The sequence below is a fragment of the Triturus cristatus genome, chromosome 4_2, assembly GCF_964204655.1.
Source record: "Triturus cristatus chromosome 4_2, aTriCri1.1, whole genome shotgun sequence".
Classification (NCBI taxonomy): Eukaryota; Metazoa; Chordata; class Amphibia; order Caudata; family Salamandridae; genus Triturus; species Triturus cristatus.
This window is the reverse complement of record NC_140586.1, coordinates 240,510,773-240,522,945: the sequence shown is the minus strand read 5'-3', so window position 1 is coordinate 240,522,945 and position 12,173 is coordinate 240,510,773. Positions and strand designations below refer to the sequence as shown.

Below are 12,173 nucleotides of genomic sequence, written 5' to 3'. Positions count from 1 at the left end.
CCCCTCATTTGTTTTGACCCGACCTGCCAGTTTTTTGTGGTCTTCTCGGAGCAATCCTATGTCGAGGCTCAGTGAGTCAATTTTACCTTCCAACCGTTCACTGGAGGAGGAGGTAAGAGCCTGCAGTATGTCCTACAGCGTGGGGTCTCCAGAGTGTTCCATCTGTGCCGCAGCCCTCTCTTTCTCATCTGATGATTTGCCTGCCAGGGTCTCTGCCCTATCTTTCTTTTTGGAGAGCTTCCCCATGGTGTCCTCTCGCACTGCGGTACTTCTGGCGCTACGCGTACTCATGCGATTTCAGGTTACTCTCGCCGTCTGTGCGGTCGGCTTATCTGGCCAGTGCTCTATGGGTTGGTGTTACCCTCCACTTGAGTTCAACCCGTGCCCGTTTACCTCTGTGGCAACTTTCTATTGTTGTCCCGCCGTCCCCTGCAACACGTCTTGGCGCTCAGCCTAGGTCTGGCTTCTCCCCCCTTCAAATCTGTCCAAGGATTCTGGTCCTCTCCGGGCTCTGACCCAATACACCACTTCACCTCTAATTTGGGTAACCGCCAATGTCTCACCTTCAGGCGTATGAGCCCTCCGTCTCCTGACGCAGTTCTCCAGACTATGCGCTCTGGGATGACCTCTCTGCCACTCTGGGATTAAGGCCTCAGAGCTAGCTGCTTCAAGGACTGCTCTCTGATAGCCGCTGCGGGTCCAGGCCGCTCTAGGTCTCTTTACGTAAGCCTCCCTCTTGGGGCCTTGTCCTCATTCACTCCAGATCTGCAGCCTCTGGCCTCTTCACCCGGCACTGCGCAGATGCTTCCTGCCGTCGCTGCTCACAGCAAGGCTCAGGCCCAGGTACACGCCCTCTCTAGCTCTTTGACTATCTGCTTTACGCCGTGCCACCTTCTGTACCACCAGGCCGCCTCACCATCCCCGCATGCTAGAATTGCCTGGGGGGGGGGAGGGTCTTAGATGTGTCCGCTTAGGGCCTTCCATTATCTCTGCTGCTCTAGTATGTGCCCCAGCATGTATATAGCCCAGTTTCTGCAACCCTTGCCGTTTTCGCCGTACCCAGCACTCACGCTCCTCACCTCCGGAGCTTCCCGGGCAACGTCCAGGCTATAGTTCTCCAGGAGTGGGCTCGTCTGGAGAGTCCTAGTTAGCCCGTCGTTTCTGCGGCCGCTCCTCACTGCTCTGTGTTTGCCGCATATTCCTCTGCTCCGGCCATCCCCAGCCTCAATGTCTGGCCTTTCTAATGCTGTGAGGCCCACTCACCGAATCCGAGCCGATCTCCTAGGCCCGCCAGCCCGCATCGCTTTCCTCCGGACTCCAGCGCTTCAGCTGCACGGGGGAATAATCTTCCCCACCCCGCTGCCCCACTCCAGTCCTAGTCCTCCGGGGCGCAGATCAGCCCACTTGGGTTCCTCAATGGAGTCCTCTGTTGCGCGGTCACCAGGTTCGGCCAGGGTCTAGTAGGCACCAGACATCAGGGGGCGCAGATCAGTTAGGGCATCCCACTGCGTGACTCGGGTCTCCTTTCTCCACTACTCCCAGCCTGCCATGTACTGTTGCCCTCCTCTTCTAACGGCCATTCAGGGCTCCAGGCCCTCTCTCTCTCCATGTCTCGGAGGTCGGATGAGGGGGAAGGGTCCGCTTCTACTTCCCCCCAAGCCGCCTGTCTCTGCTCCCGCTATTGCCAGTGCCCTAGTTCTCTCACCTCGCATGGGCTGGTGCAGCACTCTTCTGTACGTGCCAGGCCACTACCACCGCCACCACAGGCCTGGCACTCAGGGTGTCCCAGCCAAGCCTCTGCTCCTTTCCCCCTAGTGCAGCCCTGGTGGCGGGGAAATCTCTGACCTCAGTCCAAGACCTGTGTTGGGCCGGAAGGAGAGGCATCCACAGCGAGTCACGGCCCGATCAGTGCCACTGCCTAGCTTTTTTTCCCGGTTCCGTCATCTACCACCTGGTGCCGCCATCATGGCTCGCCATGAGGCTGTGATCAGCTCCGGCGCTAGGGTGACCAACCGTCCGTAAATTTCACGGACAGTCCGTAATTTCGGCCGTCTGTCCGTTGTCCGTGAAGGATTCTTTAACGGACGCCATTTGTCCGTAATTTTAACCGGGCACCGATCGCACCACCCTAAAGCCGGCACAGCTTCCACCCACCTCCCTGCTGGACTCCGATGCTGTTGGGGTCGAGTGTAACAGACTCGAAGCAGTACCAAAGCTCAGATACCCAGCAGCATTGGAGAGGCACAGCGGGATGGCAACCCTCACACCTTCCGCCCTTGATGAGCTGTTAAGAGGTGCTTGAAGGTGACTGAGAGGGAGGGGCTGCAGCTTCAGGAGCAGGGGCATCTATTCAGATGCAAACAGCCCTGAATGCATCATGTCTCTGCAATTTAGAGGCGTCTCACACATTCCATTTCTGACCAGGGCCCCAAACATCATAGAATCGGCCCGAGGCAGCACGTGGTTCTCTTCACAGAGCTTAATTACTGTTACTAAATTGCAAGCAAACCTCGGTTCTTCAAACTTGCAGTCCATAATGTAATAAAATAAAGAAATGGCACAATCACACCCACACTGATTAACAAAGTATGGAGCACAATCAGTTAAATCAGTTCTCTTGGAGTATCTCCTTTAAGTACTGTACATCACAGTGGGAGATGGCAAAACTAACATTTTAGAAAGAGAGCCTGTCTCGTTGTCTTGTCGGGGGGGGGGGGGGGGAGGAGCCCTACCCCACCCTGGAAGAGACCAAGATGATACTAGAATACTGCATGCCCATCCCTGTGCCCACCCTGGTGGATCCTGTTCCTCTCCTGTGATGGCTCCTGCCCCCCCCCCAGTGATGGCTCCTGCCCCCCCCATGTGGTGGCTCCTGTCCCCCCCCTGCCTGTGATGGCTCCTGCCCCCCCCCCTCCCCCCTGTGGTGGATCCTGTCTCCGCCCTGGGTGGTTTCTGTCCCAGTCCTGAAATGGCTCCTGCAGCGAGGGTGAAGTACATGATGGGCCTCTTCTCAAAAAGGCTCAGCTCAAAATTAATACGAAAAGGTGGGCGAGTGAGTAAGTGAAGGGATGGGTGGATGGCTGGATGAATTAGTGAAAGGGTGAATGGATGAATGAAAGATTGAATAGATGGATGAGAGAGGATGGATGGATTGATGAGTGAGTGGAAGGATGGATGAGAGAAAAGGTAAATAGCTGGATGTATGGGTGGAAGGGTAGCTGGATGGGTAAAAGGGTGGATGGATGAGTGAAAGGATGGATGAGTGAAAAGGTGGATGATGAGTGAGTGGGTGAATGGATGAGTGAAATGATGGATGCATTGATGAATTGATAAGTGCAAGGGTGAATGGATGGACGGATGAGTGAAAGGGTGGATGTAAGGATGGATGAGTTAGTGAAAGGGAGGGTAGATGGACAAAAGGATGAATAGATGAGTGAAGGAGTGAAAGGATAAATGGATGAGAGAGGATGGATGAGTGATAGGGTCAAAGGATGGATTCATGAGTGGATGAGTAGATGGATGGGTGGAAGGAAGGAAGGATGGCTAAGTGAAAGGGTCGAAGGAGAAAGGGAGGATGGATGGATGACTGAAAGGGTGGATGGGTGGAAGGATGAGTGACTTGGTGGATGGATGAGTAAGTGAAAGGATGGCTGGATGGGTGAAGGGGTAAATGGCTGGATGGATGAGTGGATGGATGGATGGGTGAGTGAAATGATAGATGGAAGGATACATGATGGGTAGGTTTGCAAATGGTTGAATATGTTTGGATATGGCTGGGCTTACTTATATACTATTGCGCAACCTCCTCTGATGTGTCTGTAAAACTTACCTACTGTCCTGAAGTTTTGTCCTGAATTTTGACCTCCTGTCCTGAATTTGTGTCTTGAATTTTGACCCTTTGTCCTGAATTTTTACACTCACCGTCCTGAATTTGCACCAATGCCAGTTGGTCACCCTAAGCTCCGCCGATTTCACCACGTTCTGCCATTCTTCCAGGGTTACTTCCTTCACCTGGGATACACTCCGCTCCTCTTGTACATCCTTGGGGAGGGGGTCCAATCTCGCTCAGGGCGTCAGGATGATGTTAGATGGCGGCCGGCCGGCCGACGGGAGCTTGCTCCATCGGCCCAAGCCACGCCCCCCCCCACCTCCCCCCCAAGACTTGCAAGGCTGTTATCCTTTAACTACCTATCAGGTGAGTAGAATATCAGAGCTGATTACTTTTCCCGCATGCCTTTAATCAGAAGAATCTGAAAAGAAACGCATGAATGATACGAAGTGTGTGGTGGCTGGTTTCGATGCTGTTTGGGTATATGAAGATAAAGTGAGAAGGAATGGCGTGAAGCCTACGAGAAAGATGACATAATTAGAGAAACATTAGAAATGACCGGATCAAAGAACAATGCCTTGGTGCTGAATAAAGGTATCATGCTCATGCGGTTCCTGAGCTTTCTATTGCACAAGGCATGATGAGACCAGATCTATTTATCCTGCCAGTGTCTTTGAGGGATGCTTTAGCAGATATAGGGCATGAAGGACGTTTTGGGGTAACTGACACCTGTGAGAAATTGAAGCAGTTTTATTGGCTGTCTTTACTGGCTGGTTGTAGGAAATACAACTTTCTGTGTAGTCAATCCAGATGTCTGACCTTTTGCTGGGCTCTATATTTTTGCTAGCTGTAGAACTCTGTCCACTTCTTCCCTGCTAACCAGTGATAAAGTGCAAGTGCCCCTCCTTTCAACATGTTCAAAGGGGTATACTCCTTATTGGCTTATTTAACTTACCTGTAAGTCCCTAGTTTATGGTAAAAAAGTGGACCCAGAGCCTGTAAGTTAAATGTCATAAGCGGACTGCAGCACTTCATTGTGCATCCACTACCGTCACAGTGTAAATATGACTGCTGGCCTACTCTCTGTAGCCTGGCTGTGCAATTTTAAACTGCAAATTTGACCTGCCAAAATAACCCCTTTTGATATGCCATAACCTTCCTTTGAAATATTTGCAAGTCACCCCTAGGTAGACCTTATTGCCCATAAGGCAGAGTGCATCATATTTAACAGTAGGACATAGAGAAGTTTAATGTTACACATGTCCTTACAGTGAAAAGCCCCAACAGCTATAGCTGTAGCAAAGAGGGCTGTTCCATAGGGAAACACCGGAATGCAATATTAAAGACTAATTGTAGGAAAATACCTCTTTTTGCATGATCACTCCCAAAGTTTTGGACTGATGCTGCTGGTTTTTCAACCCGGAGAGTGCACTAACGCCTGCTAACTAGACCTCAGTGCCAGTGCTCTGACCCTTAAAAGTGTATGTTTAATTGGCGTATGCCCAAGTGGCATAAGTTAACTTACTTATAAGTCCCTAGAATATGGTGCCAGGGGTACACAGGACCAGTGTCCCTCATGGGCTGCAACACTTATTGTGCCACTATGAGTGTAACAAAGTAAACATGACTCCCAGTCTGCAACTGAAGACTGGTAGAGCAGTTTTAAAACTGCTAACTCGACTCTGCCATTTACACCAATTACAAAGTCCAGACCTTCCTTTTAATATATATAAGTCATCCCTAAGGAAGGCCTGTCGAGCCCTAAGACAGGGTGCTGTATATTAACAAGCATTTGCAAAGCAAAAGGTCTCACGTTTGTTAAAGTTAGAGCTGTTGGCATTGAAAATGACAATTTTTTTACTTGTGTTTTTTTATTTGCAGTGGAGTAATTATATTTGTATAACCCTATTGCCTTTGGTATAAAAAAGCATAAGTAAAAAACATTGCCATTTTCAATGTAAACGGCTCTAACTTCAACAAAAAGCGAGACCTATTGTATTGTAAATGCTTGTTTACCTACCATGTTGCAGGGTGCAGTACCATATGTGGCGAATGGTACTGCACCCTGTAAAGTAGTAGTTAATAGAATTAGAAATGCCAATGTTTTTTACCTAGCCATATTTCAGAGTGCAGTACCATATGTGGCCAGAAGACGTAACTAGGACGTCTATTTGCCACATATGGTACTGCACACTGCAACATGGCTAGGTAAAAAACACTGGTATTTATAATGCCAATAACTCTAACTTCAACAAATGCCAGACGCACTGACATGGCAGATATGCAGGTTGCGTCTTTTGAAAATAGGGGCCGACGAGGTTCATGGAGGTTTCAGCGGTAAGCTCAAGGAGTGGGATAGCCAATAATGCTTAACCCCTTGAGTGCCCATGACGAGATAGTCTCGTAATGGGCCGCGGTTGCATTGTGCCCATGACGAGACTATCTCGTCATGAACCCCGCCCGCTAATTCAACGCCCGGCACAGGGCGGGGAAAGGGCGGGGCACACAAGGGGTTAAGAGCGACTCCATCAGCAATAATAAACAAGTACACAGCAATTGCACAAACTGCCTTCGCAGGCTTTTAATGGAGCCCGGGCAAGGCGGCCAGTGCCGCGCAGTTTCTCTCTAGGGGGCTTGCGGAATACCCAATAGAGTTTGTCAAGTGGCGCAGAAGAAAAGAAAGCACGACTCGCAAAAGTCTATTTTTTCAATATTTCATGCTTTTAGTAAGCAGCGCAGCATGCTGCATGTGCTGCGCTGCTTACTAGAAGCATCAAATATTGAAAAATAGAGTTTAGCGAGCCGTACCTACCGCTGGAGTGGGGCGAGGTGTGGGGTTTGAATATAAAGGCTTGCGGCCGACTTTGGCTGCTTCTAGAGACAAAAAGAAAGTCATGCAGCCGCTATTGTTAAAGCCTGCCGTGCTGCCAAAATAACCCCACGAGATGCGCACTGCTGATAAAAAAATGAAGCGCTGGGTGAAAAACAAAAAAGAATACAATTTCCAATGCAATTGGTCTCGCATTACTAAAAGCTAGAGCTCTTGGCATTGAAAATTACAATACGTTTTTACTTTTGTTTTTTTATTTGCAGTGGAGTGATGATATTTGCATAGTGCTATTGCCGTTCTATGACCTTGCGGCACTAGAGAACCAGAAAATGGGAAATAGGTTATGAGGGAGGGGAGACAAGAGTAATATGCTACCCGACAACAAAAAACAACATCCTGGAAAAAGCAAACACTCATAGGGAATACAAGATTAAGTAAAGCATGTGAAATATAAGAAGGAACAACATGGTTACCTTAATGCACTCAAACCTAGCCATATTACAATGAATGATGATATTATAAGCCATTTTACGTGCACAGCCACTAACTGGGTTACCAATAACATTTGTGGAATACCCAATTAAATAGTGCCAAATGTTCCGCCTGAGGAGAATGAAAGGCTAGATGACCCTCTACAGCTCAGACAGCAAAGGCACGTGCCAGCGAAAGATGAACTGCAGAGGTAGTCCAGTTGATCTTATTTAATAAATGCAAGGGCCGCGTCCATAAAGTGGGCGCTATTTGAGAGGGCGCTGGGCGTGGCATAATGCGCCTGCGATGTGGCGTAACAAACAGAGCAGTATCTCTGGGTGTGCATTAGGCTGTCCCAAGTGCCTCAAAAAAACATGAATGTGTATTTCTATAAAAATGGTTTTGAAATAGAGTATAACAGCAGTAAAAAAAATACACTTGCTACATCAGTAATAATTAGAATACTAGATCAGTTAGTGTAAGCAACATTTTATCTATGATAAGGCTTCCCATTGACTCTTCACCAGCCACAATACAAAGTGTGATTTCACAAAAAAACCTAAAAACGTCCCAACTATCTGGAGTAATTACATACATCTCAAATGGAGGGTGCAAGAGCCTAAAGTCGGCGTTTGTGGGGCAAAGTGATTTCAGGGAGAAAAGTCTTACTTTTCTGAAACAGCATTTGCTTTACATTACACTACCATCAACTCCTAAGTCAGTAACACACCGCACACCAAGAGGAGGTGGAGTCGACAGCACCACCACTCATCCCTACAGACATCAGCACACAACACTGGAGTCGAGTCCTGTGGCTAGTATCACACAACACTAACTTTGCGTTCTGTGGCCCTTGCACCAAGAACTTGGGCCAGCTGTACAATGAACCACCAGTGAGCACTGGCGCCTTGGCACACGGCACCACAATGGAGCCCTGTGGCTAGTATTACACAAAGCAATAGAATCAAATCAGAAGCACACACAGGTACACCTGTGCAGGAAGGCTGGCAGCAAGCAGCAGTGGCATCAAGCACTGAAGTTAACAATAACAAGAATGCAGCACTGCCACGGAGTCCTGGATAAACTCGCAGCAGCGTTAGTGATCTGAAAATCAATGCTAGTTACCGATGCAAAGCGCACAGAAGACCCCAATTCTGCACTAAGAGGAACTATTGTGTACCTGGGTGCTATATGACATAGATTCATGTTCAAAACAGTGCCAAGAGGTTAGAGGGGAAGTCACTCTTCACAAAAGCGGCTGTTCAGGGGTGACAGTGCGCAGACACATTAGGAAGTGTTACCACCAGAGGAACGCCCTTCGTATGCCCTGGCACCCTAGTCGAAGTCTAGGTGTAGCTGGACACTGTAACCACCTGATTGTGTGAGGAGGTGCCAGGCAGAGTAAGCAACTGGATTAGAGCTCAAATGTGCTATGGCACGTGAGCTTACATAGGGGAGCCTAGTCACGCCTAGTCACTGTGGGCACTTTGAGCAGAGCCCGGTGTGCTGCGCTGTGGGCACCCGAAACTGAGCTGGGATGTGATTGCTAAGTAAACCCAGAGCAGCCCATGTAAGAGCTTGTACTAAACCTAGCTGTGGTGGGCATTGAAGGTGCTTGGGCTGTTATTAGTACACCGTTCAGTACACCTGGGGAAGCAAGGCAACACCGTTATCCTTAGCTGCGTTATGCATCGAGTTCCAGTCAATAGTCTACCCTGATTGGCGCAGCGTTTGGAGCCAACCAACGTCATTTATATCTAGCCCAAAAGAACGGCCTTTACAACTGACACCAGCGTGACCTGCGCTTCTTTGTGAAATGGGCTGTTGTGCCAGCTGAACCAATGGTCCAGTCTTCAGTTTAGGCGCCATCTTGCACTAGGAAGCCTGTGTCTAGAACAGGTGTTGCCAACCTTTACTGTAATAAGAGATACTTATGTTAAATGAAAACCATCCTGAGCCACTAATATTATTAGTGTTATAGACAATAGTGACTACATCAGTCAACATTACTTTAGCGACTACCATAAGTAAGATTGCTGACAGGGAACACCTCAGTTCATTAGGCAGGGTTGATAGTAGTAATGTAAAAAGGCTTTGTCAATGTGAAATGACTCTAGGTGGGTAATACATGCCAGCTATCGATGTTATGCCCCTGGCATCAAGGTAATAATATTAGTAATACGTCTCCACAAATCTGCATGATTTGTCTCTCAAATATATACTTCAAATATATAATTCAGAAATTCAGCCATTTTTTTCTATAGATCAGTTTATGAGCTCTGAAAATACACACATTTTTGTCTCCAATACATGCTTTCGAGTTTGGTATACACGTATTAATTTTACCAAGCAAAAGCTGGTTTGCACACTGGAGAGCTACTTATCGGTAGTTGGAGCGCTACTGGTAGCTCACGAGCTACTCGTTGGAGAAGCCTGGTCTGGAACGAGTAAAAGGTGGCAGTGTTTGAACGGGTGTAATCTTCTAGTCAACTGTTTACAAACAATACGGTTACTATGGAAATACAAACAATTACAAACAAGACAATTACAAACAATATGGTTATTTTGCACCGTTTCTAAGCTTGTGAAAAGGCAAATGCCATTGCACGAAGGTGCTTGTGCAACCTAAAGCAGGAGGAGGGAGTGCACCGCACCCACTTGTGGTGAGTTGCAAATGCCGTGTGTGCCAAAGCAGGAGGGGGAAGAGCACTGCACAAGATCCCTTAGAAGCATCTGATGGCTCAGGGTTGTGCGGGGAGTTACATGCAGCATTACAAACAAAGCTGCAGGCTGTGCCCCTGGGAAACCGGGTTCTAGTCTTGGCATAGGCAGATACGATTAAAAAAAAAGAATTAAACTTATAAGAAATATTATGAAACAATGTTTGAATATATACAATTACACAATGTTAACAAAACAAGCGGGAGGGGGAAGTGCACTGCGCCCTCAGAAGGCATCTGCTGAGATGCAAATGCTGTGATGAGTCAGGGTTGGGGGAAGTGCCAGCAGGCAGGCAAAAGTCATGTAAGAAAATATTGCTTGACAGAGTGTAAATAAAGAAATGGGGTAACAACATATGTAAAAGGGTCAGTCCTCATTGGAAGGTAACAGAAAAGAGGGACGTACTAAGGAGGGACTAATAAGCCTATTAACAAATCAAAAGCCAACATTTACGAAGGTCAGTTACAGCAGCCAATTAAAAGATAAGCGGAGAGTGGGCGGAGCATCAAATCCATACCTGAATATAGCATATCATGAAGAAACAGCGCAAGCGCTGCCTAGGCGAGACCTAAAAAGCAGACCATGCATTTTTTTTAATGTTCTAACAGTAAACACCCCAAATTGTCACTTTTGCTATAGAAAGGCTAATAGCCCCATTGGCAAGTACATTATTACACAATGACAACTCACCTGTGTCTGCATGAGACTACAAAAATTGGTACTTCAATGTATCCAAAGAATCCTTAAACTGAACCTGGCTTGATGCCCAAGTCGACTTTAATGTAGCTGTCCTGACCCAGTTGTCCTGTTCTTGCGCTAGTTCCTGTCATTGTCCCTAGTGTGACCCCCCCTCCCCTCTTAAGACATTGGTAGTGTACAATCAAGTAAGTCTGGTTTTTTTCACTAGCGCTTTTGTTGCCCCTACGATGGCTCTTGACCTTTGAAAAAGAAGAAGTTCTTATGAGACATTCACGTCATTGTACCAGCCTATGACTCACTAATTGTTTCCTACCAGTAATTGCTGATGACTCACTGATTGGTTCCTGCTGGCCCCAATCTAATTTCCGATGACTCATCGGCACCACACTTTGCACCTACTATGTATTCAAACCCCCCAGGCTCTGGAACGAGCACTTGGCCTCGTTGCCCTAACCCACTCACCTCAGCTGCAGACTTCTCCTGCTTTGAATCCTCTGCACCTTCTCACAGCAGCTCCAGCTCTTCACATCTCAGCAACTGCTGTTGTCTTGCTCGTCACCAAGCCCAACGTCTTCCAAGCCCCACGGCAACCACTCAGATCCCGGATCATCTTGCAGGTGCGCACCTCGTCCCCATGCTGGTTCAATCTTCCTACAGACAAAGGAGAAGAGAAAAAAGAAGAATAACTTGCCACCGAACCGCCATCTGATGATCAGTTCTAAATCGACGTTCAGGTAAACCAATTCCTTTTCAAAAGGCAGGTGCAATAAGACCAGCGCAAGTGTTTAAAACATTGTAACGAAAGATGCAAAAGAGCAGTTAATGAGTTTGGGGAATCGTCATTAAATTGTAAGAAACAGTTAGATAAATGGACGCGAGTGTATTGCGTCTTGCATACACTCCTGGAAGAGCTTATCTCTCAGATTCATTTTGAAAAAGACATATTTATGCTTGATAGACAAAACTCCATCTAAGGATTTGTTAATACAGTTTCATTGAAAATATGAAGAACTCTGGATTCAGCTAGACCAAGTTTGGTTTGGACCAAGGCTGAATTTTTTGCTAAATCAGCTAAAATAACCCTGTTTCACAATTGGAAGTGATATCCCCAAGGACTGTTTTAAAAGGGTAATCAATTATCCAGTTAGCAAAAGTAATTACTCAATATCGGTTTTCGCTTATCAAATTGTGTATTACCATAACTTGTTCTTTACAGAGGTCAAGAGTTTCTCCCTCCAGCCCAGGCAGTCCTGTGTAATGAGAGCCGTGCAAAGCCTGTGCCATCTCTTTCTTTGTATCTCATTCCCATTCCCCCTTCCCCTTGGGAACTTTCACTGGGGCAGTGTTAATACCATTCATTCCTACCAAGAAAAGGTCCTTAGCGGGAGTCCGGGTCCATCGTCACCCCATCGGAACTTAGCAGTGTTCAGGTGAGTGGATTGTGACAGTAGCTTTCGAGTATATCGCAACTTCAGAAAGTTGCCACTCTGTTGCCCAAGTTTTCCAAGGGCTATTTACATTGCTGGCCACAAGACAGCCTTCTGCCCTCCTGGGGAAAGGTGTGAAGGATCACAGGAAAGGACACAATAGTAGGGTGACCAACTGGCATGGGTGCAAATTCAG

The 12,173-nt window shown here is 47.4% G+C and overlaps 1 long non-coding RNA gene across 1 annotated transcript in view; it reads right to left on the bottom strand.

The window, feature by feature from the left end:
- LOC146833534 (uncharacterized) overlaps positions 1-11,193 on the bottom strand; it is a 391,947-nt gene extending 380,754 nt beyond the window's left edge. The window contains exon 1 of the long non-coding RNA XR_014960250.1: positions 11,013-11,193. This is a non-coding gene — a long non-coding RNA (uncharacterized LOC146833534). The remainder of the gene's footprint in view (positions 1-11,012) is intronic.
- Between the last annotated feature and the right edge of the window lie 980 nt (positions 11,194-12,173).